The 27,516-nt window shown below is 49.6% G+C and overlaps 1 protein-coding gene across 2 annotated transcripts in view; it reads left to right on the forward strand.

Moving 5' to 3' along the window:
• The window catches only part of HIVEP3 (HIVEP zinc finger 3), a 571,694-nt gene that overhangs the window by 447,763 nt on the left and 96,415 nt on the right, over positions 1-27,516 (forward strand). Inside the window, exon 1 of one of the 2 annotated variants that reach the window (XM_066269483.1) lies at positions 2,014-2,146. The exons of the other annotated variant lie outside the window; for it this stretch is intronic. The gene's annotated coding sequence lies outside the window, so the exon portion shown is untranslated. Of the gene's footprint in view, positions 1-2,013; positions 2,147-27,516 lie in introns of those variants that run through there. 2 annotated transcript variants of the gene reach the window in all.

A 27,516-nucleotide genomic window follows, 5' to 3' on the forward strand; every position in this document is an offset into this window, starting at 1 on the left:
GGAGCTGCTCCCAGCCAAGCACAGTGAGTAGGGCAAGGGACAGGGCAGGAGTGGAGTGAGAGAGGGGCAAGGACCTGTCCCAGGTTTCACCCTATCCCAGTTGTCCTAATCAAGGGAAGGACCTGTAGCAAGAGCAGGCTTGATCTGTGGTATGAAGGACAGCAGGTAGAGAAGGCATTTCAGACAGAGGACAGTCTGTGTAGAGACCCTGAGACCCAGTAGAGTAAGAGCTGGTGCAAATTTGTGTTGTGGGCAAGGGGGCGGGGCAGAAGGCATAGAGGGCTGAGCTGCAAGAGATGCAGCGGGTCAGTGGGCCCTTGCATGCCAGATCAGGGAGGGTGGTCCTCCTCTTTGGGGCTTTTCAGAAAGAAGGTGACCCAGTTAAAGCTGGGATTGGGCTCTGGGAGGTGATAGAAGATGGGGGAGAATAGGATGGTGATAATCAACAGAACAGCTGGAGGCTTGGCTACCTGCACGGCATGTGCACATGCAGCGTTCTGTCCAGCCACAATCGCATCTCCCTTCACTCCTTACAAGCCCTGGAGCTATGGCTTCCTCCCCCAGCACCCAGGAGTGTGGTGCCCCTTTGGAAGTTGGGGTACCTTCCATCAAAGCTAGTGGTCTAGGAGGGGTTTGTTTGCTCTGATCTGGCTTTGGGGATGGGGTGGTGGCTTTGCTAGAAGCTGTTGTTTGGAGAAGGCACAGAAATCTCTGGGGCCACTAACCCTGTGTCCTGGGCCAAGAAAGTCTGGTCAGAGGGAGCCCACTTCCTGTGACAGGCAGGGCCTAGAATTTGAGGCCCTCACTTTGGAGCCAGAAGAAGTGGAAGCCCTGGTCAGCGTAGTGGTCAGTCACCCTGTGGGTCTTTGAACTTTCATGACCTGGGAGGAAGTGGCACCCTGGGCACTTAGACTGCTTGTCTCATCCTGACTTTGGCCCCAGGCTCCATAACCTCCTGAGGCTGTTACAGGCCAGCAGAGACCAAGCCTGCAGTCAGCCAAAGTCAGGGTCAGTCCTGGCTCTGCAGAGAATTGACCTCAGGCAAATCACCTGCCATGTCTGAGCCTCAGTATATAGAATCTCTAAAATTCAGTTCCTTGTGCGGGCTGGAGACCTTGGCCATTCTGCTCTCTCAAGATGCAGGCACATGAGGCCTGAGTGGGGTATGGCCCAAGTGTTCCTGAGACTGACCAAAGTATGTGTGACTCAGGTCCCAAGACGCGGGATCTCGCAGCTTCTGGTAAAGTCGAGCCATCGGGAAGCCCCGGGCTGCCCCCACCCCCAGGCTGAAGGCTAGGGAGGCCCCCCGCCAGGCCCGCCCCGCCCAATGTTCATTGAGGCAAATTCCCGCCTTGGGAGGCGCGGGCTTCCTGGAGCGGCTCTGGCGGGGAGCGCGCACTTTGGGAACTACGATAGACGCCCGCCGGGCCCGGGTGCGGCCGAGGCGGGGCTCCGAGAGGCAGGGCTCCGGCGGCGGCGACCGGGGCTTCCCTGACTGCCCTCCCCAGAGGGCCGGAGAGGAAATGACAGCTCGGGAGCCGGGGCGAGCGCGGAGGGAGGGGCAGCGCTCGGAGTGACACGGTCTGTCACCGAGGAGGCCGCATCACAGACCCTCCCTACCCTCGGCCGACTAGAGTCGGGGATTCCCCAGACACAGACCCTCCCCTGCTGCCGTCCTCTTGCCGCATCCAGGCCCATCGTGACCCGGGCTCGCGGTCAGAGACCAGCCACCAGGCGGGGCACGCCGAGGCCGAGCGGGAGGAGAGGCGCCCCGGGCGTGCGGGCTCCGGGGTTCCCGGGGCTGGGCGGCAGGAAACTCTAGGGAGTGAATGGAAAGAAGTGGGTGGTCCGGCCCCTGCGACTTCCCCTGACATCACTGCCCAAATAAGGAGCTTCCAAGCGGCCGCAGGGCGGCCCGGAGCCGCGCCCGCCGCCGGCGCCAGCCCGCCAGCCCTCCCCGCGCTCACCCCGCGCCGCGTGGGCCGCCAGCGAGCGCCCGGGGCACCGCCGGGCGGAGCCGAGCCGGGCGGAGCCGAGAGCGAGCGGGCGCAGCCGAGGCGCGCGGAGGCCGGGCGCGCAGCCCGGCGCAGCCTAGTCGAGCGCAGCGCAGCCCAGCCCGGAGCCGCGGAGCCGCGGCCGCCCGCAGGTAAGCAGTGAGCGCCCGCGCGCCGCGTCCCCGCTGCGGCCTGACAGCCCCGAGAGCCCGGCACAGCCAAGCAGGCTAGGAGCCCCCACCCGAGCGGCAGCGGAGGGACTGGCGGGAGCCAGGCTGGAGGGAGGGGGCTGGTTGAAGGCGCGGGTGCAGGAGCGCGTCGGTGTCAACTCGCGGGACCTCCGGACCTGTAGCCTGGGTTGCCTGGTGCAAGCGCTCTCCGCCTGCGTTTCCCCACCACTACTTGTGTCACCGTCCTGGGGTGACACGAGCGTTCCCGCGTTCGCACGTCTCTCGCACACTCACGCCTGGCACAGCCCCACTCGCCGTTGGCATGCACAGCCACCCCTGCCCGCAACAGACCCTCACTCGCCACACCTCTCAGGCCTCGCACTCTCATACACGGTGGGACACAGCACACCGGTGGGAACTGCTGAATGGGTTTGGCTGCCCTGATCACGCTTCCCTCTGGAGGTGGTGGCAGTTTCAGACTGTCAGAGCCACCAACCTAAGGCTCCTTGGGTTTATTGGGAGTGAGTTAAACTAGCATTGCTCTGGATCTTCCCGACCACCATCCCCCACTCCTTGCAGAAACATCCCTGGCACTGGGGGTACAGCCTAGGGGGTTGTACCTGTTATGGTTGGGAGGGTGTGGCGACTGGCATGGAGCTACTCCCAGCCTCACAGCCTGGGTGTTTCCAGAGCGGCTGCTACTCCATGGGCATTTCTCCCAGCATCCTCCCCTCCCCTTCTCTTACCCGAGGCAGGGTGCCTGGGCTTGGGGCAGGAGTGGTGGGGGCTGCAGAACAAGTGCAGGTGTTTTCAGCCTCAACGTCTTTCAGGGGCTCTGCACGGTAGCTAGAATTGCTTATATCTATAAAACGTATTTGTTGACGGTTTGATCAAGGACACAGGGGAAACTGATAAAGCCAAGACATGGGTCCATCACTTAGTGGCTCTGGGCAGATTCCTTAATTTCTTTCCGGCTGCATTTTATCGTCTGAAAATGGGGATGAGGATTCTTCAGAGGAATGTTGTCAGGGAGGCTCGAGCTCATATATGTGAAACTGTTTTGTAAATATATAGCCCTGGGCACATGCCAGTTCCTGTGGTACTTGTCATGGCTCTGCTCTGTGACTTAGAGGAGGCTGAACACCATTTCTGTCCAGTCATCTGCAAGAAAGGGGGCCTTAATGTGTGCTGTGTACCTTCTAGCAGATTCCCCAAAGTGTGTTCCATGGAACATTAGTTCTGAAAGCTGTGCCACGAGTTAAGGTTTCCCTGTCCTAGTAAGTCTGGCAAATTCAGCAAGCTCACTATTCTGCTTTTGGCCAATCACAATGAATATTGGTAGGTCAAGGGCTCTGAGAAGTACTGTAATAAAACAACCTGTTTTACTTTGTCAAACCCAACACTTCCCCAGTTGACCCTGCACTGTTTTCAAGCCACACCTGCTTGCTCTTCCAGGAAACAGTGCTCCAGGGGCTCCCGATGATGTGATGTTGTAGAGTTGCAACCAAACCTTGAGCGCTAAGTTGTAATTGCCTTCTTTAATGAAGAGTAAGCAGAAGCCCAGAGAAGTTGAGTAGCTCACATGAGATCACACAGCTAAACAGTGACCCAAAGTCACTCAGTAGTTAGTGGTAAAACAGGGACCAGAACCTAGGGTCCTCATCCACTGCTCTCTCCACAGTCAGTTACATCCAGATGTTGAGAATTCTCTTCTTGGAATTAGTCTTGCTGCTTTATGTGGACACTCTGTGGAATGAATTTGACAAACATAATAATTTAAATGATGTATTGTTTGATGAAGTAAGTGATGGTTAGGTACCCACTATGTGTCATTTGTTGTGGGAACTTCAGCATGTCAAGTTCAATCAGATGTGGAGTCTGTGGGGAAGAGTAAGGGGGCTAGAGTCATTACAGACACGTACATACATACACACAGGTAGACTCCTACACACTCGCACATGCACCTCTGCACACAACTCCCTCTCTCCCTACACTCTCACATGTGCCCTCCCACTCAATCCTGTAAACTCATTCACACATGTGCTTCTACCTATGCACGTGCATTCTCTCACCTGCTCCTATGCACACACACACATCTACTCCTATTCACATCTGTCACACCACATCTATCCTGTTGTGCTCAAAGCTGCAGCCAGGAGGCACTCGTGGCAATGGACATGCCCCTTGTCCCCAGAGCTAGTGCTTGGCACCAGCTCCCAGAGAGGAGTATTGAGCATATGGGAAACCCTCACAGGGCCAGTCTGATGTTTGCATGTCCTCAGCGTTTCCCCATTGCTCCCGTGTTCTGCCATACTTAACTCCCTACCTTTTTGGGGGTCAGCTGTTGTTTGGTCACACATGATGTGACTGCTACAGCTCTGGCTTCTTCTGTGTTGTTTTATTCAACTGTCAGAGCCCCTTTAGGGCAAGGACTTTGTCTTATTTGTTTTATTGGAATCCCCAATGCCTAGCGGAATGCCTGGCACAGAGGAGAGTTTCAATAAGCATTTACTGAGTGATGAGTGACTGCTGGCTTCTAGGATGTCTGTGACCCAGGCCAGCATCCAGGGACATTTGCTACACATGCTTGTGGAGTATCTGCTGGGTCCTAGGCACCTGCTTGGGGATTCTAGCAATGAAAGCTATTTAATCCTCTGTTCACAGAGCTTGTATTCCAATGGAAAGAGAGAACATGAGTGGTAATGGATGAGATAATGCTAGTCACACGCTATGAAGAAACTCCAACAAGGCAGTATAAACATTAGGGGGGTCTAGAGGGTGCTAAAATGGGGCCTAAGGAGTCCTCTCTGAGGAGTTGACATTTATCCTGAGACCTGAATAATGAAAAAGTGCAAAGATCTGGGAAAAGAGTATTCCTAGCAAAAGAGCAGGTACAAAGGCCCTGGGGTGTGAAGGACACGTGGAGAGGTGATACGTGCAGTTCACTGCTGATGCCCTTACCAGTGCCCTATGGAGGGGGGCAATTGCTGATATCTGATTTAGGACCTAATTATTTTTATGGTTCAATTACTAAAGCCGAACTCGATGCATCCTGGGTTTGGGGGAACTACTGCTATCTCAGAAGGCTGCCCTCCCCATCTTGTCTATCCCCCCACCCCTATAACATGGAAAAGGTTGGGCTCCCTAGGCCCCTCCCAGTTCTACCATATAGGATCTGATGCTCTGATTGCAGGAGGTTCACAACAATTCAGGTGCTCCATCTGGAGGGGTCGTGAATTAGCTGTGTGCTGCTTCCATTATTAATAACCATGATGTCATACATCTGTGTGGTTCCTGATCGGCTGCAGAGCACTCTCTCCTATTATCCCGTTCACTCTGTGGACTTATCTGCCAAGTGGGGGAGGGTGTGAGAAGAGGGAGATGGTGGAGGTGGAGAATGGGGGATGGTGGAGGTGGAGAATGCTCAGACACTGCCACACAGGGCTGCAGGCTCACCCAAGCCGCCCCACCCCCTGAATCCCTGCTTCCTCTGCTGCAAAGCAGGATTCAAAGAAACTACCTCCTTAAGCCCCAGGGTGTGTGAAGTGAGAACCTGCATATCAGGTGCCTGGCACATCTAGGCACTTAGTAGCTGTTGGTTCATATTTTACAGATGAGGGACTCAGAGCTAAGAGAAATCATGATTTTTTTGGGGGGGGGGGAGGGTCACTTTTGAATCTTCCGTCTTCCCAGCTCAGGGCTTATGAGTCCACAGTAGGCTTTGAAAAACTATTTTGTTGAATTGGCTTGCCTTAAGGTTGCATAGCTAGAAAAAGGCAAAGAGCTAGGACACAAACCCAGGACACTGAGCTCCAAAGACTTTTTCATACACAGCACGCTGTTTGGGAATAATTGTCATGGTTAATAATGACAGACCTTCACACCTCGTTTGTGGGTGATCGGAATTGCTGATGCTCTGTAAGATTATTAAGGTCTTGGGTTCTGAGGCAAGAAACCAATACATGAATTTCTTAAGAAACATGTTGCAGCTTTCTAGAAGAGGGTGTATAGATGTGGGGAAATGACCTCCAGAGAACTGAGAGCAGGGATACTTAACCAAGGGTGTCCTTTGCTGTCACCTGAGGGCTTTTAACAAAAGAGTTCCAAATTCCACCCCCAGCTGCCTGGATTCAGAGCCTGTAGGGATGGCATCTGGGCATGTGAGAACGCACCTGGTGCTGGAAGTGGAGGCTGGGGATGAGAAGCCCGGCTGCTGGATGTTCGGGAAGTCGGGCAGCCCCTCTGTCTGCCTCCAGTTTCCGTGCTTCCTTAGCTGTGGCTCTGCTCCCACCTTGTCCCAGGGCCACGCCAGCCACAGTATAAGGAGCACAAGCTATGCGACCCCACGGACGAGTTTGTATCTCCTGCTTTCTAGCGTGTACCTTGGCTAAGTTCCTTTACCTCTCATAAACCTCAACTTTCTTGTCTGTAATATGGGAATGCGGCACTTACCGACAGGGTGGCTGTATGAACCGCAGGCGACCACCTATGTCAGAGAGTTAATGAGATATGTGTGCCCGGCACAGAGTAGGTAAATGACAGTTTCCGTTGTTAATATGAAAAACAAATGATGATAAAGACAACTGCAGAATTTGTGAGTTGGCTGCTACTAGAGAAAAATGGACCAATTTACTGTAAACAGCAGACTTCTAAGAAGAGGGTACACTCCCATGTTGTAAACACCAGTCCTTGGGCCAGAGAATACCAGCTCTGCTATTTTCCCACACCCCTTCATTGCGTCGCTCCAGCTCACTTTCCGGAGCCAGCATCACTTCCCAAACCTCGGACAGATCCACAGGCTCAGAAAAAAGGGGGTGTGGGGTGTGGAGGCTAGTGTGGAGTTCAGGCCTGTGCTCACCTACATCAGCCTGGTCTCCCATTCCTAAGGCCAACATATAGGGCAGTTAAAGGGGAAACATGTGGCTTGTGGGAGTCACAGGAGGCTGCTCTTCTAACCCACTCTATCTTTCATCCATTCATTCATCAATAGTGGACTGAGTCCTTCTGTGGGCTCAGTTCTGGGTTAAGCATCAGGAGAGAACCTGTGTCCCCAAGAAGCTCAGAGTCTAGCAGCATCAACCACTCAGTAGCTACGTGGTCATGGACAAACGACATTTCCTCTCCAGATCTCAGTTTTCTTATCTCTAGAATGGGATTATGCTTACTACTTTACCAAAGGAATATTTTGTGGTTTTATGGACCCACCCCTACTGGGGAGCTGTCTAGGTTTTAGGGTCCCTACCAGAGTGCTCGGGCAAAGAACAAGTTTTGCAACCAGAAGGAGCTCCGCCCTGCTGCTGACTTGCTGTGTGATTTGCTGCGTTTCTTAACCTCTCTGTTTCCTTTTCCTTGTTTAGATAATGCGGTTACGGCACCTTCATTGCAGTGCATGCACTGTGAGTGTTAGGTGAGGTGATAGAGAGGACCTGGCTCTCGATGAATGTGACCCATTTCCTGTCTGTCTGGCTCTGGGCTCAGCTGTCCTGGGCACTGCTGCTTTTGGAGTCACCTTCGCTCATCTCTGCCCGAGCTTCTCAAGTATCCAGGATGGGCCAGGGTGGGCAGACAGCCAGACTGGATCTCACGGAAATATGCACGTGCCCCTGGCGCAAAGGTGGGCATAGGGAGGTGGTTCCAGCTGAGAGGTATCAGGACCAGGGTGCGGAGCCGGGAGTCCTGGGTTCTGTCCTGGACCTGCCTCTCATCATTGTGCATTTGCTTCTCTTAACCTGTGTCCTCACTGAGGCCAATCTGCAGGATCCCTCGCTGGCTTTTTTCCTGCTCTGAGAAGCCTACAGGCTTTGGTGCCCAGTGCTGAGTGGCCCTAGTAACAGAGCGGGGCAGCTGGATGGAGAAGCTTTCCCAGCTCTTCCAGCCTGGGCTCTGCTGGAATTGACTGTGTGCAGAGGCCTGCCGACTGGCTCTGGACAAGGCAGAGAATTGGTTTCTAACCGGCAGAGCTGCTCATGGGAGAAGATGCAGGTGAGGAGACATACAGGCATTAACTTTAAAAAAAGGACATTACTGCCTCCCCCATTTTTTTTTTTTTTACTTCAAGAAGAACCAGAGGGCTCAAAGCCACCTGCTTCTCAAATGGCTTCCCTCTTATTTGAATTCAGCAGTATGTTTGGATAGGAATAGTGTGTTTTTAAGTTATTAGAATAGATGCAAGAGGTTGCAGAGCAAAACAAAGGGTCCAGTCATTCATTTCCCAAACATCTGTTGAGCACTGACCCAAGTATCAGACACTGTTCTAGGCATAGGGATACAGCAGTCATCTAACCAGACAACAGCCAGTTCTCTCCCAGAGATTATAAACTAGCAGAGGGAGGCATACCGTGAACAAAGGAGCACGTGAGTGTTTCTTGTCAGATGCAGGAGTGCCATGGAAGAGAATAAAGCAGGTGAGAAATTTGAGAATTGTGAGGGAGAGACTCAGGGGGCTCTTCTATGTAGGATGGTTAGAGAAAGTGATAAGGTGACATTTGAGCAGAGCCATGAAAGAAGTATAGAATTGAGACAAATTTAAGCAGAAATTTCTCTGTGGGATACATAGGAGTCTATGGAAAGAATGGAAAGATCTCATTTCGGGCTGAAATGGTCCACCCAGCCAGGCAGCTCAGACTCTGGTTTAGATACAGAATAGAGAGTCTCATCCATGATCATAGTTACAGCTACCTTACTAATAACAGCGAGCTCCAAAGGGCTCTAAATGAATTTGGCTTTAAGCCTTCAAATTGCCTATTGTATAGACCAGTGGTCCCCAACCTTTTTTGGGCCACAGACCGTTTAATGTCAGAAAATATTTTCACGGACCGGCCTTTAGGGTGGGACGGATAAATGTATCACGTGACCGAGACAAGCGTCAAGAGTGAGTCCTAGACGGATGTAACAGAGGGAATCTGGTCATTTTTAAAAAATAAAACATCGTTCAGACTTAAATATAAATAAAATGGAAATAATGTAAGTAATTTCTTCTTTCTCTGCGGATCGGTACCAAATGGCCCACGGACCGGTACCGGTCCATGGCCCGGGTGTTGGGGACCACTGGTATAGACTGTCTCATTTAACCCTCTAACAAGGTAGAAAGTATCATCTCCAGGTTGCAGATGAGGAGTCTGAGAATTCTATACATGGAGTGACAAGCCCAGGATCAGATCCCAAGTGAAGGGTGGAGTAGACACTCCAGCCCAGTCTCTGATGCCCATCAGACGCTGCATGTCGCCTTACAGGACAGCTGGGCAGTAGAGGATGATATTTTATTTCTTAAGAACAAAAATAAATCCATAGACTAAGGAGATATGGTGATGAGATGCAATATGGAATTCTGAATTGAATCCTAGAACAGAAAAGAGAATCAGTGGAAAATCCAGTGAAATAGCAACAGTCTGTAGTTTAGTTCATGTAATATATACCAGGATCAATTTCTTAATTTTGACAAATGCATCTTAGATTTATGCTAACATCAAAGAAAGCTGGGTGAAGGGTATATGAGAGCTCTCTTTTATCTTTGCAACTTCTTTGTCAATAGAAGATTATTCCGAAGTGAAAAGTTTACTTAACAATAAGTGAATACATCCACATACACTCCTAGCTGGCCTCCTCAGGGTTACTTAGAAAAGCCATAAGGGCTCATTAAGTAATTGAATCCCTGCTGCTGCTGGTCACCCCAAGCATGCTATCTAGAGCCACCTGTGTGAGGAGAAGCAAAATTGTAAACCAGTGCCGGCCACTGCACTCCAGGAGGAGTGTGCTCTTGGAAGTATCTCTCCAGGAGACTGCCCCAAGTGAGTTTCCAGTATACCATATGACCTCTGTTTTAGGCTATGCCACATACACCCTTTTCATGTGGCAAAAGTTCACCAACTCATTTTCACTTCATACTCTAGCAGACACATGGAAACCGAGTTTTATCTGTAGAGCTGTATCGTGTGGCGATGTGAATCGTAGGGATGAATGGCTGCGAAGGTGCGATATGAGGTAGTGAGAACTGGGACGGCACTAACAGTAATCTGGGTGGGTTTTTTTTTATGGTAGAAAATCTTTAGAGCCAGGGCAGGGTATCTCCTGAAATGAAGGAAAGAGGCCAAGGTCAAGGGATTTCAAGATTTGGACCCTTCTTGTAGTGCTTCCCCATTCACAAAACAAATGAGCTGGCTTAGGTAAGTCTCTGGGGCATCCCAGAGCAAGCAGTTGGCCCAGGTTCACCATGCAGCTCCTGACAGACACGGCTTAGCCTGTCTAACGACCAGCTCGCTTAATGGTTTCCAGAGGGCTGTGCCTATCACTCCATGCAATGCCTAGGCACATGGGCATGGGGTGTCACCTTGAAATAAAGAAGAGGCAAAGAGTCTCAGATAGTGAGGAAACCATCATCGTGGTTATTAGAAGACATCTAATATTTGGGTAGGATAGTCACTCCATGAAATCGCTCTTTATTTTAAGCAGGCTCTGTCTGTTCTTATGGAGTAACAAAAGCTAGCATTTCTCATGGTGTGTTCCGTAGAACACAAGTGCTGCAGGATAGAGAGATGTGTTATTATAAGGAGAAAATAAAAGTGCTACCATCCAGTAAATTGGAGAAAGTTTAAAAGCCCTTATACTGCAGGACTTCTGTGGTCTTTAATATGTGAAAGTGCTTTGGAAATCTCCAAAAATGTGTGTGTGTGTGTGTGTGTATGTAGATCTTATCACAGCTTTGCGATCTTGATAGATTAGAGACTATATACATATGTAAATGAGACAATATGTATACATCTATATTAATAATATATAGGATGCATATATATGGGCATGTATGCATGTAGGTATTATAAGAAGAATGGCTGGAGTAGAGCTCCATAAAAAAACATTTTGGGAAACGCTGAAGTTATCTGAGGTCAGAGCTGGAAAAAAAAATGAATGCTAAACTGTGACTCTAAAATTTGTTTCTGCATGTCAGTTTCAGCATGTCTATTCCTCACATTTTCCTATTTTGTTAACTTAATTCTTTTTTCTCAGAAGAGAAATGGCAAATGGCATGCAAATGATTCCTCTCCCTCCACTGTGTGCTGTGCTCATGGGGAATAGCAGTATTACCAAGCTCATGTGACAACTCAGTGGTGGGTCTCTAACCCAGAAACCCACATGTGACATTGGTGTTTTGGAGCTAAAAAAGAACCTCATTGAAAAAATGCCACAAAAGGCCAAAATTCTGCCTTTGTCAAGCGTGGCTTTCATATGAGGGCTCTCCCAACACTTCCATACATAGGTGTGTTTGTCCCCTGAAAGGTGAGCATCTTTACCGATCGGTGTGTGCGGTCAGTGAACATGTCCAGTTAGGTGAGAACACCCTTTGATTTGATAACAGTTTCTAAATAGGTGACCTTTACCCCTCCCCCAGGTCTTGGCCTGTCCCACACCATGTTGCCCCTGGGGAGAGTCCTATAAATCACCTACCTTCTCTTTGAAGTCCTTCACAGACTGGGCCCCACCCCAGCCTCCACGTTCCCTGACTCTTCCCCCCCTTGCATAAATCCTGCCCCCACCAAATCCTGCTCCTTGCTCCTATAGGCATGTCCCCAAGCATGAAAATGTCCCATCTAGGTGCAGGCTCCATTCCATTTTGTGATTGGCATGGTCAGAAAATGAACTTCAGTGTCCTTACCTGGCACGTGAGAATTATGCTCATGAGACCTCCACAGATGAAGCCTAAGTAACAAGAAGAGGGGAAATCTAAGGGGGATACTCTTTCTCCTTGGGTTAGATGGGGGAGGCAGGAAGCTTCACGAACATCTCATTTGAGGGTGACACGGTTGGCTCACCTAGTCCCTCAGACTCTGGCCCATCATCTGACCTGTGTGACTTCAGACAAGTTATTTGAAGTCTTCAAGTTTCCCTTTCCTCAGCCTTGAACACGGGCTGATGCTACTACCCTCTTAGGGTTTGGATTCAATGCAGTGAAGCTTGTGGGGAGCCTACAATAGTGCCTGGTGCTACATGTTATTATTATTTATGAGAATTTCATCAACTAGTTAAAACAACAGCCAAGTTTAAATACACACACACACACACACACACACACACACACACATATACAAAAGATATAAACAGGTAGTTTGCAGAAGGGAGAAAGGCCCATAAACATATGACTAATGTTCTAGCTACTGAAAAACAAAGGATGATATGTTAAAATGCTTATAGACGACAAAAATGTAAAAAGATAGAGAAGTTCTGTTGCTGGCAGGGGTCCAGGGGACTCACAAGCCTAAATTGGTATCAATGAAAATTATAAATGCTTTGATCCAGCAATTCCCAGCTTGAGAAAAACACGTGTACACAACACTAAATATGTAAAAAGCATGTCCCCTTGCTGCATTGTTTGCAGTAGAGAGAAATTAGAAATGACCTCAGTGTCCAGCAGTGCGAGTGCTTAAAAAAAGTCCAGTGCATTCCTATAGTGGAATACTTCACAGCCATTTAAAAAGAAGTGCATCGACAGATCCTGACGTGGGAGGACATTTAAAAACATTCTCAACTGGAAAAAGGTTTCTTGTGTGATGTGTTTAATGCAATGCCATTGTTACGCAGAAGAGGTGTGGCGGTTCTGTGTGCGTGCGCGCGCACGTGTAGATATGTTTCCATGCGCGTGGAAATAGCGGGGAAACCTAACAGGGAGCGTTAGTGGTAGCTTCATCTGGGGAGGGAGTAGGGTTTGGGATGGCGAAGGGGGCTTGTTCATTTTTTTACTTTAAATATTTCTGTATTTAATAAGTGTATTTTTTTTTTCTTAAGCTGGAAACGGGAGGCAGTCAGACAAACTCCCGCATGCACCCGACTGGGATCCACTCGGCACGCCCACCAGGGGGCGATGCTCTGCCCACCAGGGGCGTCACTCTGTCGCGACCAGAGCCATTCTAGCACATGAGGCAGAGGCCACAGAGCCATCCTCAGCGCCCGGGCCATCTTTGCTCCAATGGAGCCTCGGCTGCGGCTGTGGGAGGGGAAGAGAGAGACAGAGAGGAAGGGGAGGGGGAGGGGTGGAGAAGCAGATGGGCGCTTCTCCTGTGTGCCCTGGCCGGGAATCGAACCCGGGACTTCCGCACACCAGGCCAACGCTCTACCACCGAGCTAACCGGCCAGGGCCAATAAGTGTATTTTTTTTATATAGAGGAGACAAAAAAGAAAGCCCAAGACAATGAAGAGCAAAGACTAATCTCTATAGTGCAGGATTATTGAGAAAAGTGAATGAGATAACACTTGACAAACATCTAACACAGTGCGTGATGCCTAGACAGTGCCCCAGAAATGCTTCCCTCCTCTCTTCCTCCCTCCGTGGACCCTGTGCCAACCCCTTTCCCCTTCTATGTCCATCACAGTGTCCCTCTCCCCTCCCCCACCCTCCCCACACTGCCCAGTGATCTCCATAAAACATGCAATGGTGATTGCAGCCCTGTCAACACACCAACTGCCGGCCGGTCTGGAAAAGCCACCCTGCCTCATTTCTCGCCAGTTCACTGGGTCCTTTTTCTTGGTCCCCTTTTAAATGGCTGCCATCCTTCACTGGCTGTTATCAGCCGTGCCTCCTGTCTTCCCACCTCACAGTGTGGAGCCAGCTCTGTCACCCGCACGTTCCCGGGGTGAATCCTGCCATTGGGGTCAGGTCTGCTCCCTGATTGTTTCTCTTCTGTTCCTGCTCATGGCCAGGCTTTCCCACCCCCCGGCTTGTGGGCTTTCCTGGGTCCCCTCCCCCACCACTTCCACCTGGCCCTGATGAATTCCATCATGTCTGCTTAAAATCATTTTACTTCCAATTTGCTAATTTAATTCCAGTCTCACAGAATTTTGGCAACCCTGCCAAATTGGGTGCCAGATGCAGATTTAATGAGCATATTTTCAGTTCTTGCTTTCCTGTCTGCTTGAAGATGCTGGAGAGAACAGGGTCTGGGACCAGTTTCTAGGGGGCTCCCTGCACATCCCTCCTCACCTTTGATCCTGAGCCGCTGCTCATGACCCTCCAGCCAGGTCTCTGTCTAACGGGCAGGGCTCGTGCTCTGCTCCCCGGGGAAGGAGCTGTTATTGCATCATCTTCCCCGTCCTTGAAGCCCCAACCCAGTTCCCATCATTTGGACTTCACAGGAAATGTATTTGGAGAAAATTACTTATTTCCGCTGGCCCATGTCTTCCTGCAGCCATGTGCAGCTCAACAGATGTTCAGGGATTCGTCTATTGAGCAAACACATATTTAGCACTTTCTAGAGTGATTTCTTAAAGTATAGTCTGTTGACTACCTGCCATAGAATTATGGTGAAGGGTGGGGGTGTTTAGGGGTAATGCAGATTCCTGGGCCCATGCCCCTCAGCCATAGACTCAGACAGTGGGACAGGGTAGGTAGGACCTGGGATTCCACTGCCCAAGGCACGGAATTCTGTGGGTTAGAATTCCAGAATTTCTATGGGTTACCTCCTTTTAAACTCATACCAACCCCTTATGGAGACATTTTTATCTCAAAGAGTAAGACTCAAAGTAAGTCAGGTGGGTGGCTCAAGGCTTGGAGGGGTGAGATCAAAGCTGGGACTTGGCAGGAGGCGTTTGATTTTAAGTATAGGGCTCTTTCCTTCTGCGTCGCAGTGGCTCAGGGCCGAGCACTGCCGTCCCTCTGTGATCGCGCTGCACTGCTAGGACTGGTACGCTGCATGTCTGCTCCGGGGCACCCACAGGGGCCCCGCTCTGCGGACGGACGAGGAAACGGAGGCTGTTCTCTCCGCGCCAAGCCACCAAGGATGCAGCTCTGTGAAAGCAGGAGCCGGGAACCCACACCGCATCTGGTTCTGAATTCTGCGCCAGGCAGCACGGAGGGCTGAATGCAGAATACGTGGAAGTTCCCCCGAGGAGCGGGAGGACCAAGTGGAGCTTGCCGCTGGCTTCAGCACTAGGGAAGTCAAGTCTGTTTTTGAGTCTTGGTTTTGTTCTCAGTACAGTGATTTTTAAACTTTTTAAATAGTGGAGCTTCCCCCAACACTCACTTCTTTTCAGCCCAAACGAAATCTTACACTGAATGGCAATCTGTGCAAAAAGACAAAAGTGAAGACACCTTGCACGTCTCAGTGCTTTCCAGGGGGCACCTTGAAAGCATGTCATTTAGCATTTAGCACAGGTCTGCAGTGTGCCTCCTCCTCTACCTTCACCCCCAACATGACTTCGTGACTACAGCCTCAGCTTTGGAGGCTGGCACATCGGGGTCCTGTCTGGGCTCTACCACCTTCTGGCTATGTGCCCTTGGGCAAGATGTTTGCCTTTTCTGAGTCTTGTTTCTTTCTCTGTAAAATGGGTACAATGATAGTTAAGTTCAGGTGGGTATTAAATAAACTAGGGCAATGCAAAATATTTAGCACACAGTGCTGAGCATGCAGAAGGTGTGTTGACTCTTCCTTTCCTTTGACAGAAGAGGATGTAACGCATGAGAAATCATGGCCGAGATTTCCCCAGGCCCTAAAGACACCATATGAGTGAATGGGGTGGACAGTGAGGCCCAGAATTTGTTGGTCTATATATTTCAGCAAACTTTTTAGCCCCTATAAGCAGTGAGATCTTGTTCTAAAAGGAAAATTCCCTAGGGGTGAGGGGGCTTTGGGAAGTTTGGACCACATCTTCCTAGTGGGACTCCCAGGGCAGGGACACAGAGCAGGCTGCCAGGACTTGCCCTGAGCAAAAACGTGGCAGGGAACAGCTGGGCTTGTGAGAGTAGACTTCTGGCCACTACCCTTTGTGAGCTCAGCTGCCACCGGGCAGAGCCCAGTCACATTCTGGAGGCCCAAGGAGGAATAAAATGAGAGCATCATGGGCTTCTGGCCCAAGAGGGTGCCCATTGGATCTCTGTGCCTAGTGACAAGGGGTCAGAGAAGGAAGGGTTGGGACACTGTAAGGACCTGCCACTCAGGGGCTGTGAAGTTGAGGAGGAGAGGAGGATCCCAGCTCACCATGTATGGTGGAAAGTGAGGGTTCCCAGCCCAGCCTGGCAGTCAGAGCCCTGGGGACAAACCCATGCACCGATGTTCCCCCACCCGGAGCCAAGCTGCAGAAGGCACGCGCCCCGAGTCATCAGCAAGCCCTGGAAGGGCCTCCATCTTAGAACCCACCGGAGCCTCCCATGTCCACAGCACACGGTGATGAGGAGAGTGAGTGTGTAGAGCAAGTGGAACACCAAGGAAGGGATGTTTTCCATTTCAGTGAGGTTATTTCTGGCTCAGCTCTTGCAGTCACTGTGGAAACTGCACGTGCCCAGTTCAGTGTGGAAATATGACGAGTTTTCCAAGGGAGATAGATATACACGAAGCAGGCAGCCAGGAAGCTGCTGCTTGTCGGGTATGAGTGTGTGTCTGCCCGCTTCTCTCCTCACCTGGCCTACCATCCGTCTCCTCTCTCTCTCTGCCTTTCCCCTGAAGCTGTAGGTGAGGAAGATGTGTTCCATGCAGCGTAGTAGGCAGAATAATGGCCGCCAAAAGATGTCCCCATCTTCATTCCTGGAGCCTGTGGATCTATGACCTTTATATGGTGAGAAGGAATTCCTGTAGCAAGCGGAGTTATGGTTGCTCATCAACTGACTTTAAAATAGGAAGACTATCCTAGATTATCCACTTGAGCCCAATGCTCTCCCAAGGGCCTTTAAATGGGGAAGGGGACGAAGGCAACTCAGTGTAAGTGGTGCGTGGTGAGGTAGGTTCCACCGCCGTTGCTGGCTTTGAGCGAGCACAGGGTATCCAAGGTTCAGTACTGGCTGTGGCACTTGGTAACTCTGACCTTGGGCAGATCACTTCCCTCCTGCCTCATGTACAGGCTGGAGGCAAAGAGATGGATGGAAAAGCCCTGACCACACCGCTGTCCCGGGTAAGAGTCTCTGTCAGTGTGACTTTGCTTTCCCAGAGATGCAGTCTCGAGTAACCGCTCCTCTTGCAGCTGTGGTATACGTCACCACCCTGCCTGGGAAGCCTCTCCCCTTGCTTTACTGGGCACTCCCCATCTGCATAGACCTGGGCGAAACCCAGGGGAAACATGGGAAAACAGGGTCAGGACATGGGTAAGGTGAACGAGGGGCGCGGGGTGCAAAATTTAAGGAGATCCTCCCCCTCAGGGTCATGCAAATGCAGCACAGAAAATCTAATCCCACTCGCCATTCTATAGATGAGGAAAACGAGGCCTCGAGAGCGGAAATACCTTTCTCAGGGCACGCGAGGCACTCGGGTGAGCTGGAACCGGAACACAGCTCTCTTGCCTTCAGCTCGAGGGCTTGTCCACTTTCCTTCCAATTAAATGCGTGAGTGAGTGGCCGAATGGGTTTATTGTTCTAACTCATGTTTATTGAATACCTACTCTGTGTTCTGTTAGGGGCTGAGCTATAGCTTGGTAACAGTATAGACAGGCCCTGGTCCTCCGCTGAGAATTCATATTCTTTGAGCAGAGCATAAGTAATTGTGCATTAGTTCTTTAATTGCAATGATGATAAATACTGTGCAGAAGTCTTGGGCTGTGAATACTTGTATAGGTTGTACACTGCACAAGTGCATGTGGAGGTGCTACTATGGGACCTCTATTTAAGACTTTACAGTATAACTTGGAAGGCAGGACCACTGTCCTCAAAGTAACTACATAAGGCATGGGTCACCTGGGAAGAGCCAGGCTAGAAGAGGGGCCTAGAACTGCAGCCCTAGCCTCTTCTCTTCTAGGGCTCTGGGCCCTTACCTTCTCCCCCTCCAGATCATATGTACTCAGCCCTCATTGGGAGTCTCTGAGAAGGGGCCCCGAAGTCAGAATGGCCTGGGAGGCCAGCATGAATGAAGCATTGTCCTGTTTTGGGGGGTAGAGCTTCTGTTGCTTGGAACCTAGTTCAAAGGCAAGAAGGCCTGTGATGGAAGAGGGGCTAGGATCTTTAGAAATAAAGAAAGCCTGGCCCTGGATGGTTGGTCCAGTGGTAGAGCATGAGCCCGGTGTATGGCTGTCCTGGGTTTGATTTCCATTCAGAGCACACAAGAGAAGCAACCATCTGCTTCTCTACCCCTCTCCCTCCCTCTCTCTCTCCTCCTGTAGCCATGGCTTGATTGGTTCAAGCGCATTGGCCCTGGGTGCTGAGGATGGCTCTGTGAAGCCTCTGCCTTAAGTGCTAAAAAATAGTTCGGTTGTAAGCAAGACCCCAGGTGGGCAGAGCATCAACCTCAGATGGAGGTTGCGGGTGTATCTCAGCCGGGGTGCATGCAGGAGTCTATCTATCTCCTCTCCTCTCACTTGGAAAAGAAGAGGGAAATAAAAGGAAAGAAAGAAAGGAGGCTTGTCTGCTCAGAGAAAGCCCAGCTCTGTAATTTTGGGCCTGGGAGGAACCTGGCTTCTAGGAACTAGCCATCTCCCTTCTACCCTCTCTGGATGTTTCCCCCTGGAAAAGCACAGGGTGATGGGGGTACTGTTGTTTGACTAAAGGGTCCTGCCTGCTGGGTGAGACTAGCTCCTGGGAAGCTGTGGTGTGACCTCAGAGGGCCAGTTCCACCTCTCCCACATATTAGCTGGGGACTTGAACAAGCCGCTCTCCTCCCTGAGCTTCACTGTGTTAAAAATGAGAGTGAGAAAGACCTATCTTACCCAATGTTAAAATTTAAAAAAAGGAGCAGCTATCAAAGGTGTTTTAAATCCCTGGCTCATAGGACATAGACATTGCCATCAAATGAAGGCATTCCTTCAAGGACCAAAAGGGCATCTAAGATATTTCTAGGGCTAGATACCCATCCTGGCTTTCAGGAGGATCTGGGCAAGAGAAGTGGTTCTTTATGTTTATTTTTGTTGTTGTTGGGAAGAATTATTCTGGCTGGTAAATAAATCAACTCCTCAACAAGGAGTTTGAACGGGATGGTCATATTCTAGTCTTTGACTTGACAGCAAGGGAAACTGAGGCCTGGAGTGGAACGTGATTTATTCTCAGTCACATGGCCAGAGCTGGGTCAGATCCCAGGTTCTGCTCACCTCCTGCCATCCACATCCTGCCAGCCCCATAGTTCTGGGAGTTTCCTATTTAAAGAACGATAGGGAGAGATGGCCTGGGAAGGAAGCAGGAGTGTGGCTCTGGGGAGGGCGAGACGATAGGGAGGTGGGCACCGTCTGGGCCGGGGAGGAGTGTAGTGCACAGGAGGAAGGCCACAGCGTGGAAGGCGAAACACCCTTCAGATTCCCCTCCTCTTGAACTGCCCTCAGAGCCTCAAACTATCTCCAGGTGCCCAGACCACGCAGCATCATGGTTCTGGGCTGTAGCTCAGAGGGAGAATGCAGGTCCCCTGGGAAAACCCTTTGGTCTAGGTGTACTGGGGGACCTGCCAGTTTGGCAAATTCATCTGTTGCTTGTCCTGGAAAGTGAGTTCCGGGCTGTGGTGATGTCAGGGACCACACCCTGGAAGGCAGGCCAGTGATGGTGTGTTTATTCATTGTTATTCATCACTCATTCATTCCACATGCCAAGCACTGTGCTAATAAGCACGGGAGGCACACAGACAGTACATGTTGTTCTTGCCCCGAAGGGATCGCTGTCTGCGGGGACATGCAGGAGGATGTCACGGCGCAGTGTGGTCAGTGTACAGCAAAGCTCTGGACGGAGGGTCAGGAGAGAAAGGAGTGCCAGCAGGACCCCCTGAGTGATGGTGGGGCTGGGGCAGAAGGCAGGATTGCCAGAGCTCAGCTTGCAAAGATGGTGGGGATTCTCCAGGTAGGGAAGGGAGGAGGAACTTTTTGGGGAGTGGGACAGCATGAACAAGGGTTTGGAGCCTAAGAAGAAGGCAGCATGCTCAGTATTATCCAATAGTTGAATGGCAAGCATTGAGGGAGAATGTCAGGAGATGAGTCAGTCTGGAAGGTCACAGTGGTCATACAGGGAAGAGACTAAAGAATCTGGATTTCTTTTCTTTTTCTTTTTTTTTTTTTAGTCAGAGAGTGAGAGACAGAAAGAGAGACAGTCCAGAAGGGAGAGAGATGAGAAGCATCAACTTTTAGTTGTGTCACTTCAGCTGTGCTTTGATTGCTTCTCATATGTGCCTTGACCGGGGGGCTCCAGCCAAGTCAGTGACCCCTTGCTTCAAGCCAGCAACCATGGGGTCCTGTCTGTGATCCCATGTTCAAGCCAGCCATCTTGCACTCAAGCTTGTGAGCCTGCACTCAAGTAGCAACCTCGGGGTTTTGAACCTGGGTCCTAAGCATCCCAGGTCGATGCTATATCCACTGCACTACCACCATCAGACATAAAGAATCTGGATTTCTGATGGTGGCTAGCAAGCATGGGAAGTGGTTGTGAAACATCATGATTATGTGCTCATTCTGCGATGCAGAAACACCACTCCACTCTGTGCAGTATGGAGAGCGGACTAGTGGCTGTGGGGTGGAGAGGGGGGTGGAGCTAAGGCTTGAGAGACACTTATGGAGCCATTCACTGAGAACCTGGTGACATAAGGATTGTGGGGGGTGAGGGAGAGGTCAGCAATGGCTCTTGGACTTCTCAGGATTCCTTGAGGGACTCGCAGACCCCACTCTGAGATTTAGAGTATGACCCTCAGCCATGGACTGCTCACCTGGGATTCAGCCATGGAATCTTGGCTGGGATGGGATGAAACCCCTTTGGGGTCCCTGACTCTGGCTGAAACCCTGGCCTGATGCTTCCCTCAACAAAAACCAAGAAGAGGATGTGGACGGTGTTGGGCTGTTGATTCATCTTCACCAACACACCTACAGATATTTTCCCCTGTCACCCAGGGGTAGTAAATTGAGAGAACTCAGTGTTTATTCACTCACTTATTGTCGCCAATTATGTTCAAGGCTCTGTGAGTGATACAGAGATGAATCACACACATCCCAGTCCTGTCCTCAAAGATCGTGTGGTTTGTCTGATGCTGACAAGCATCCGTATATATTATATTCCACACACGGGAGAGAAAAGGCAAATGCCACAATAAAGAGACCAAATGCTGTAAATGAGAGCTCATTTCTGGCCCGAGAGCGTAGGGCATGGAGGGCTTTGTGGAGGAGGTGGCACATGAGCCGGGCTTTCGTGGCGGATGTGGTTGGATTTGACCACGGTGAAATGGAGAAGAGCATTCCAGACAGAGAGAACCGCAGGGAGGCACGAAAACTGAGCAGGGGAGTTTGTCACAAGTGGGGCTTGTGTGGGGGAGCATCGATGTCAGAAGCAGCGTGGCATATTGGTGAAGGACATTCCAAGTGTCGCCTCCTTCCCAGGAGGAACCACTGAAGGGTTTGGGACAGGGAGGGTTACGGTGGGAGCTGAGTGTTGGCGCAAGTTATCGGGATTTATGGAGAGTCAGCACAGACGCTGTTGCGCACTGGTCCAGAGAAGGGTTGGCCGCTGGGGTCTTGGCAAGGGTCATAGAAAAAGAAGACTCCATCCATACCGATGGACACTTATTGAGGCTTAAGGCCAGGCAGTGTTCCAAGCACTTTATATGGATTAACTAAGTCTTCCCCACATCGAGGCAGGTGCTACTCTTAATTCCCATTTTACAGATCAGTTCACTGAGGCCAAGAGCTGTTAGGTCAGGAACCTGCCCCTGATCACACAGCCAAGAAGTGGAAGGGTTAGGATTCAAACTCAGGAGCCTGTACTCTTAAATCCCATCTAAAAATGGCTTTCCAAAGGGACTGGGCAGCTGAAAAGTGGCCTTGCCAGATTTGGGACCCATTCTTTCTACCCATGAGACAACTCAGAATGTGGGGCTGTCTGTCTCTGAGGCTGACTAGGCGCTCCTCACCCCTGTAAGTTGCGAGGAGCCCGATTTGGTTCACCGGTTCCAAACAGCCTACATATAGGTGGTGACAATGTAAATAACTGATGCAATGGAAACTTTCTATGGAAAAAGGTACCCACCACAGAGTCCAAAAAAAGGAACAGCAGAGCAGACCCAGAGGACTAGCAGGGGAGAGCTTCCTCCCGCACAGCCCTGTCTGTCTTGAGACTGAACTGGCGGGGTGGGGGAAGGGCGGCACTGGGCCTGAAGGAGGCAGGTTGGAATCCAGACCAGAAGCTCGGCTGGGTCCCTGAGGGCCCTGGGCCACCCTCTGAGCTAAGGAGGCAGCCATGTGGGGGCAGATAGCAATTCTCCCTCCAAACACACCTAGTTTTAGTAGGCATTGATTCCTGCCCATTCCCATTGTGGGCAGGGGTTGAGGTTCTGAAGTTCTGGGGTCTCCTGGGTCTCAACCCACTTTAATTTGTGTCTTGCCTGTGAATAAGCTGCAGCGGTCTTGTTATAGGATCTGGAATCTTCTGATTTTAGAAGACAAAAATCATTGTACATATAAATAAAGCTAAAAGATCAGAAATAGCCAGAAAAGGAAGAGGTAGAAGGTAATTTTTCTTTTGGAAAGTTGACTCCGTATTGTTTAATTCTCACACACCGACCCAGGTCAGCACTGTTGCTCCCATTTTGGGAATGAGGAAACTGAGACTTGAAGTGTTAAATGACTGACTTGAGGCCACACAACAGCAGAGACCAGCGGTGCCTGATTTTATCTGAGGCCAAAGCCTGGGGCTCTCCTGCTCTGAGAGGCTGCACACATCTCTGTCCTCTAAGCCTTCCTGTCCTCAGCTGTCGGATGGCGAGCACACCTGCTCACCTGCCCGTAGCATGAGTGTGACATGACAGTGATACAGGGAGAGCACTGACAAATGATAGGCGCTTAGCAAATGTTGGTTTCCTTCCCTACCCCTCCCTCTGTCTCCACAAACTGGTGAGATGTTGTGAGCCTTCCTGGGGGGGGGGGGGGGGCGGGGAGCAGCCCCAGTTTGGGGCTTCTTGAAAGAGAGGGATGTGTAATCATGATTTTTCTCACCCATTTTCCCTTCTTGATCTATAACACCCTGAGGCAGGGGCCAGGGCTACTTCACGTTTGCACCTGGAGGTCTAGCCCAGTGACAGGAAGTGTTAGCTAGAGGCAGCTAGATCTCAAGTGTGGGCCAGTCCAGAGGGCTTTCTAGTGCACCCAGCTTCGGGAAACTTCCCGTAAGAGAGGGCCGCCATGAGGCGTGGCCTGGGATAGCAGGAAACGACTCTTCTAGCCCTTGTCTGAGCCCTGGCAGCTCTCAGCACCCTGACCTCTCACGCAGCCCCTGGGGTTTCGTCCCTGCACCTCCTCTTCCTTATGCTCTTTAGTCTCTAGACCCCTGGGCTGGGTGCCATCCTCACACCATTCGGTGCCTGTCTCCCCCTTTCTACAGTGCCTAGAAACCATGACTATTTTTTCTGCCTAATCCCAGTGCAGAGTTTATGGGTGTGGATAGTTCTACCTATCACTAAATGGAATCCATTGCCCTGCACTCAGGTTCCTCTTTTTCAGTTCTCAATACAAATGGAAATATATCACCATCCTCTATTTTTAAAAACTCTGCTTTTACTGGAAAACATGTTCCACGTATTTGCAAAGCATGCCCTGTGCATATCAAAGGCTGTGAGCTCTGCTGCCTTCTCTCTGCTCACTGTCCTTGTTTGGGACACACAGCTCCATGGAGGGGAGCAGGTGCTGTGCTGGAGAATATGGCTGGGAAGCAGGAGAGATCCAGAAGCAGCCTCCAGGCTACCCAGTGTGTGTGGCAGCGTTCTCAGCCTGAAGTGTAAACATTTGAAGCAAGCACGAGCATCCCACAAAAGAGAGACCCTGAGCCTGACCACAGGGAAGGAGGCCGGATGCTCGCAGAGACACCCCGGAACTGCAGCCAGAGGAGGGGAGGTTGACAGGGAGGGTGACTCAGAAGGTCTCCCACTAGGACTGAAGAAGAGCATGGGCGTTTACTGATTGTCTCTTGTGTGCTTGGTCCACGCTAGAGCTCTTCCACACTTCGTCTCATCTCATCTGCACAACATACCCAGGGAGGGGTGATGTTCTTCACTTCGTGCTCAGGAGGAAATGAGGCTCAGAGAGGTGAAGTAATGTAGCTGAGGTCACACAGCTATTAATGGGTGAAACCAGCATCTGAACTCAAGTTCTCTGATGTCAGGGCTGACACTCTGCTATCCATGCCACTTCCCTGGCGTTGAGTAAAGGAGGCATGACAGTAATTCTCTTCATTTCTCCTCCCAAGTTCTGAGTAGCCCAGCAGGACTCCGTGTGATTCTGCCATGTGTGTTTAGTGTCTTGGTCTTTCTTTCTCTTTTTTCTTTCTTTCTTTTGTTCTTTCTTTCTCTATCTTTTTTTAAATTGATCTGCAGACTATAGTAGCAAAAATGAAAATTAAAACAGAAAGGTTCATCTCACAGTTTCCTCCCCTAGGCAGGTCAAACTCAGTGTAGCCAGGTGCCAGCCCCCTCTGCAGGTGTACCACACACAGTGGAGGGACAGGCTGCTTGTCAGGAGAGCGGCCAGGGCCTCAGAGCTGGCCCTGTCCACCTTCTCTGGGATGAGGGCCCGCGGGCTTCCATGCCAGCCCCCACTGTGCTGTGACCCAGTGAGGCTAGCCCCTGAGGGCATCTGGGTTTTTCTTTAACCCTCCATCAGCTGAACTTCCCCTGCAGTGATGACAACCCCTAGTGCCCAGGCAGGATGTGGGGCACCTACCCACTGCCAACAGAGGACATGCTGGGATGCTTTGGTTTCACAGGGAGGCGGGAGGGGGAAGGATGGGCCTCCCTCTTTGTGGTTTTGGGTGGGGCCTGCAGAGGAGCTGGCCCTGGTCCTTCCTGCTCTAGGAGGGTGCCACCTTGGAGATGGGCCCCTCTTGCCCTAGTAGGCCTTCCTTACTCAGCTGTTTTAGAAAAATAAGACACTTTTATATCATTTTTAAATTATAAAAGTGACACATGCTTATTGTAAAAAAAAAAAAAAAAAAAAAAGAACAGTCTAGAAATGTGTAAGGAAGAAAATGCACGCCCCCCAGCCCCACCCACTCCTCAGTCCGGCCTCATGGGAGGAGCTGCCAGCTTGCTGTTTGTCCTCCAGCTCCTCTGCAGCCTGTGATGTTACTTTCCCCTTTTTTCACACCATCCCATTGAGAAGAACCACATGCAGCTGGGAAGTATGCCAGCTCCAAGTCTGACTGAAGTTCACCGTCTCTCGGGTCTCTTAGCCGAACCTCCTGTGGGAAACAGGGCTGGTAGTCATGCCTTCACCCCGCGGGCTGTGAGGAGTGAGGGAGGTCACCCAGGAGGAGCTCTGAACCCCGTGTTCAACACACAGAGTCACAATGCATCTCTGTTATTGATAGTGCATATTTATTTTTAATTAAGAAAAGTTATTGTCCTATTACTGTTCCAATTTGCTGCATTTAGTCATCATGTACCTTTTAAACCAGCTCCCTGCTGATGGATAATATGTTGTTTCTTTGTTCACTCTTAAGAATGGTGTTCGTGTATATGTGCGCATCTGTGTGTAGATTTGTGTGAGGTGATGATGTGTGTATTTGTGTGTGTACACTTGTAAAGCTGCTGGGTCTACATAAATTCTGGCCACTTCTTCTAACACTGGATGGGAGCAATCCCTTTCCTCTTTGCCAAATAAATGGAGGAAAAGTGTTATTGACTTTCAACCTATATCCCTTCATTATTAATAAGGCCAAGCATCTTTGCATATTTATTAGACATTTTCACTTCTTAAATAATCACCAGTTGATTTCATTTTTTCTTTCTATTAGCTATGCATTTTTCTTATTGTTTTGTAGGTGCTTATTACATATTATGGATACTGACCCGGTTTTGTATATGTTGCAAATATTTTTAAATAGTTTGTCATTGCTTTGTGACTGTTGATGGGGCCTTTTGATATATGCAGTGCTTAACATTTTCCTGCAGTGAAATTTATTAGTCTTTTTTTTTTTTGTAAGAACAGTGAGGTCCAGTTCAAACTTTAAAAGTTATTTTCCGACATTAAATTATAATATTTGAATAGTTCTGGCATTTTCATGAATTTGCTTATATGTCTTGTTTATATCTTTAATCCAAACAAATTTCTGTTTGAGTGTGGTATAGGCACTATATTTAAGATAGAATTCTCTACCCTCTCACTCAGTGTCCCATTTTCTCAGACCATTAATTTACCTGCTTGTTTGTCTACTGTTCATCTCCCTGGCTAGATGCTCAGCTCCACAAAGGTAGGGACCTTTTCTGTCTTGTTTACTGACTCTCCAGTGCCCAGACCAGTGTCTTATACATAGTAAGCACTTAAGGATTTTGTTGAATGAATAGGCAGTCAGAGTAATCATAGTTCCCCTATTTAAGTTATCTATTCCTTCTCTGTTAATTTGCCGTTCCATCTTTGACAGCCTTTCTGTTTTTTCTATCATTATTGGTCTATTTAAGTTTGCTCCCTCTTCTTCAGTTTTTACAACTTGTAATTTTTCAGAAAATCATTAGTTTTCAAACTCATTGACATAAGATTATGTATCATATTCTCTTACACTTTAAAAAATATTAATGTACATATGTACATTGCCTTTCTTGAGGCTTATTTGTGACTTTGCTCTCTGTCTGCTGCTGATCAGATTAGCCAGGGTTTGTCCGTGTTGTCGGTCTCAGAGAACAGCTTGCAGCTTGGTTTTCCTATTATTGCAGCGTCTGTCCTTTTTTCATTCCTGTTTTCGTTTTCAACTTTATTCAGTTCTTCTTTCTAGATCATTTTGGTTTATCTTATTCTTTTTCAGCTTCTCAGGTTAGATGCTTAATTTGTTACATCTCAACCTTTCTTATTTTATCATAAAAGCATTTAAGGTTTTTGTTTTCCTCTAAATGCAGCTTTCGTGACATTCCACGGGATTTTTAAAAAGTAGGGTTCTCAGTGTTGGATAGCTGTGCATACGCTACCGTTTCAGTCTTGCTGTCCCTGTTATTTAGGAAAGCATTCTTAAGTTGTGATGGGCAGAGGTTACTTTTTTATTTTTTACTACTTGTTCATTTCTAATTCTATTGCACCGAGAAGGGAGACTGTGGTGTGCCTGTTGGAATTTGAGATTTTCTTGTTATCTAGTCTGAGGACATTTGAGAAAACGTCGTTTCCTCTGTTTCATGAGTATATATGAAGTTAGGCTCATTATCTCAAATCCTCCATCATCTTCATCGGAGGTTACTTGTGCCATCAAGTTGTGAGTAATGTGCTCAACTTTCACTGCTGTATTTGTTGCCTTCTTGTGGTTTTAAGAATGTGTTCTTTCATATGTTTTAGGGTTCTGTTTTTTGGGGTAAAGGTAAAGGTTCATGATGTTTGTGTCTTCCTGGAGAAACAGACCTGGCAATATAAAATGCCCTACTTTATTCTATGTAATATTTTTGCATTTGGGCTGATATTAATAGTGACCTTCCTGCATTCTTTTTGTTACCTTCTTGTCTATTACAGCTTCTTGCCTTTTCTTTGCT

Source organism: Saccopteryx bilineata, chromosome 3 (assembly GCF_036850765.1).
Source record: "Saccopteryx bilineata isolate mSacBil1 chromosome 3, mSacBil1_pri_phased_curated, whole genome shotgun sequence".
Lineage (NCBI taxonomy): Eukaryota > Metazoa > Chordata > Mammalia > Chiroptera > Emballonuridae > Saccopteryx > Saccopteryx bilineata.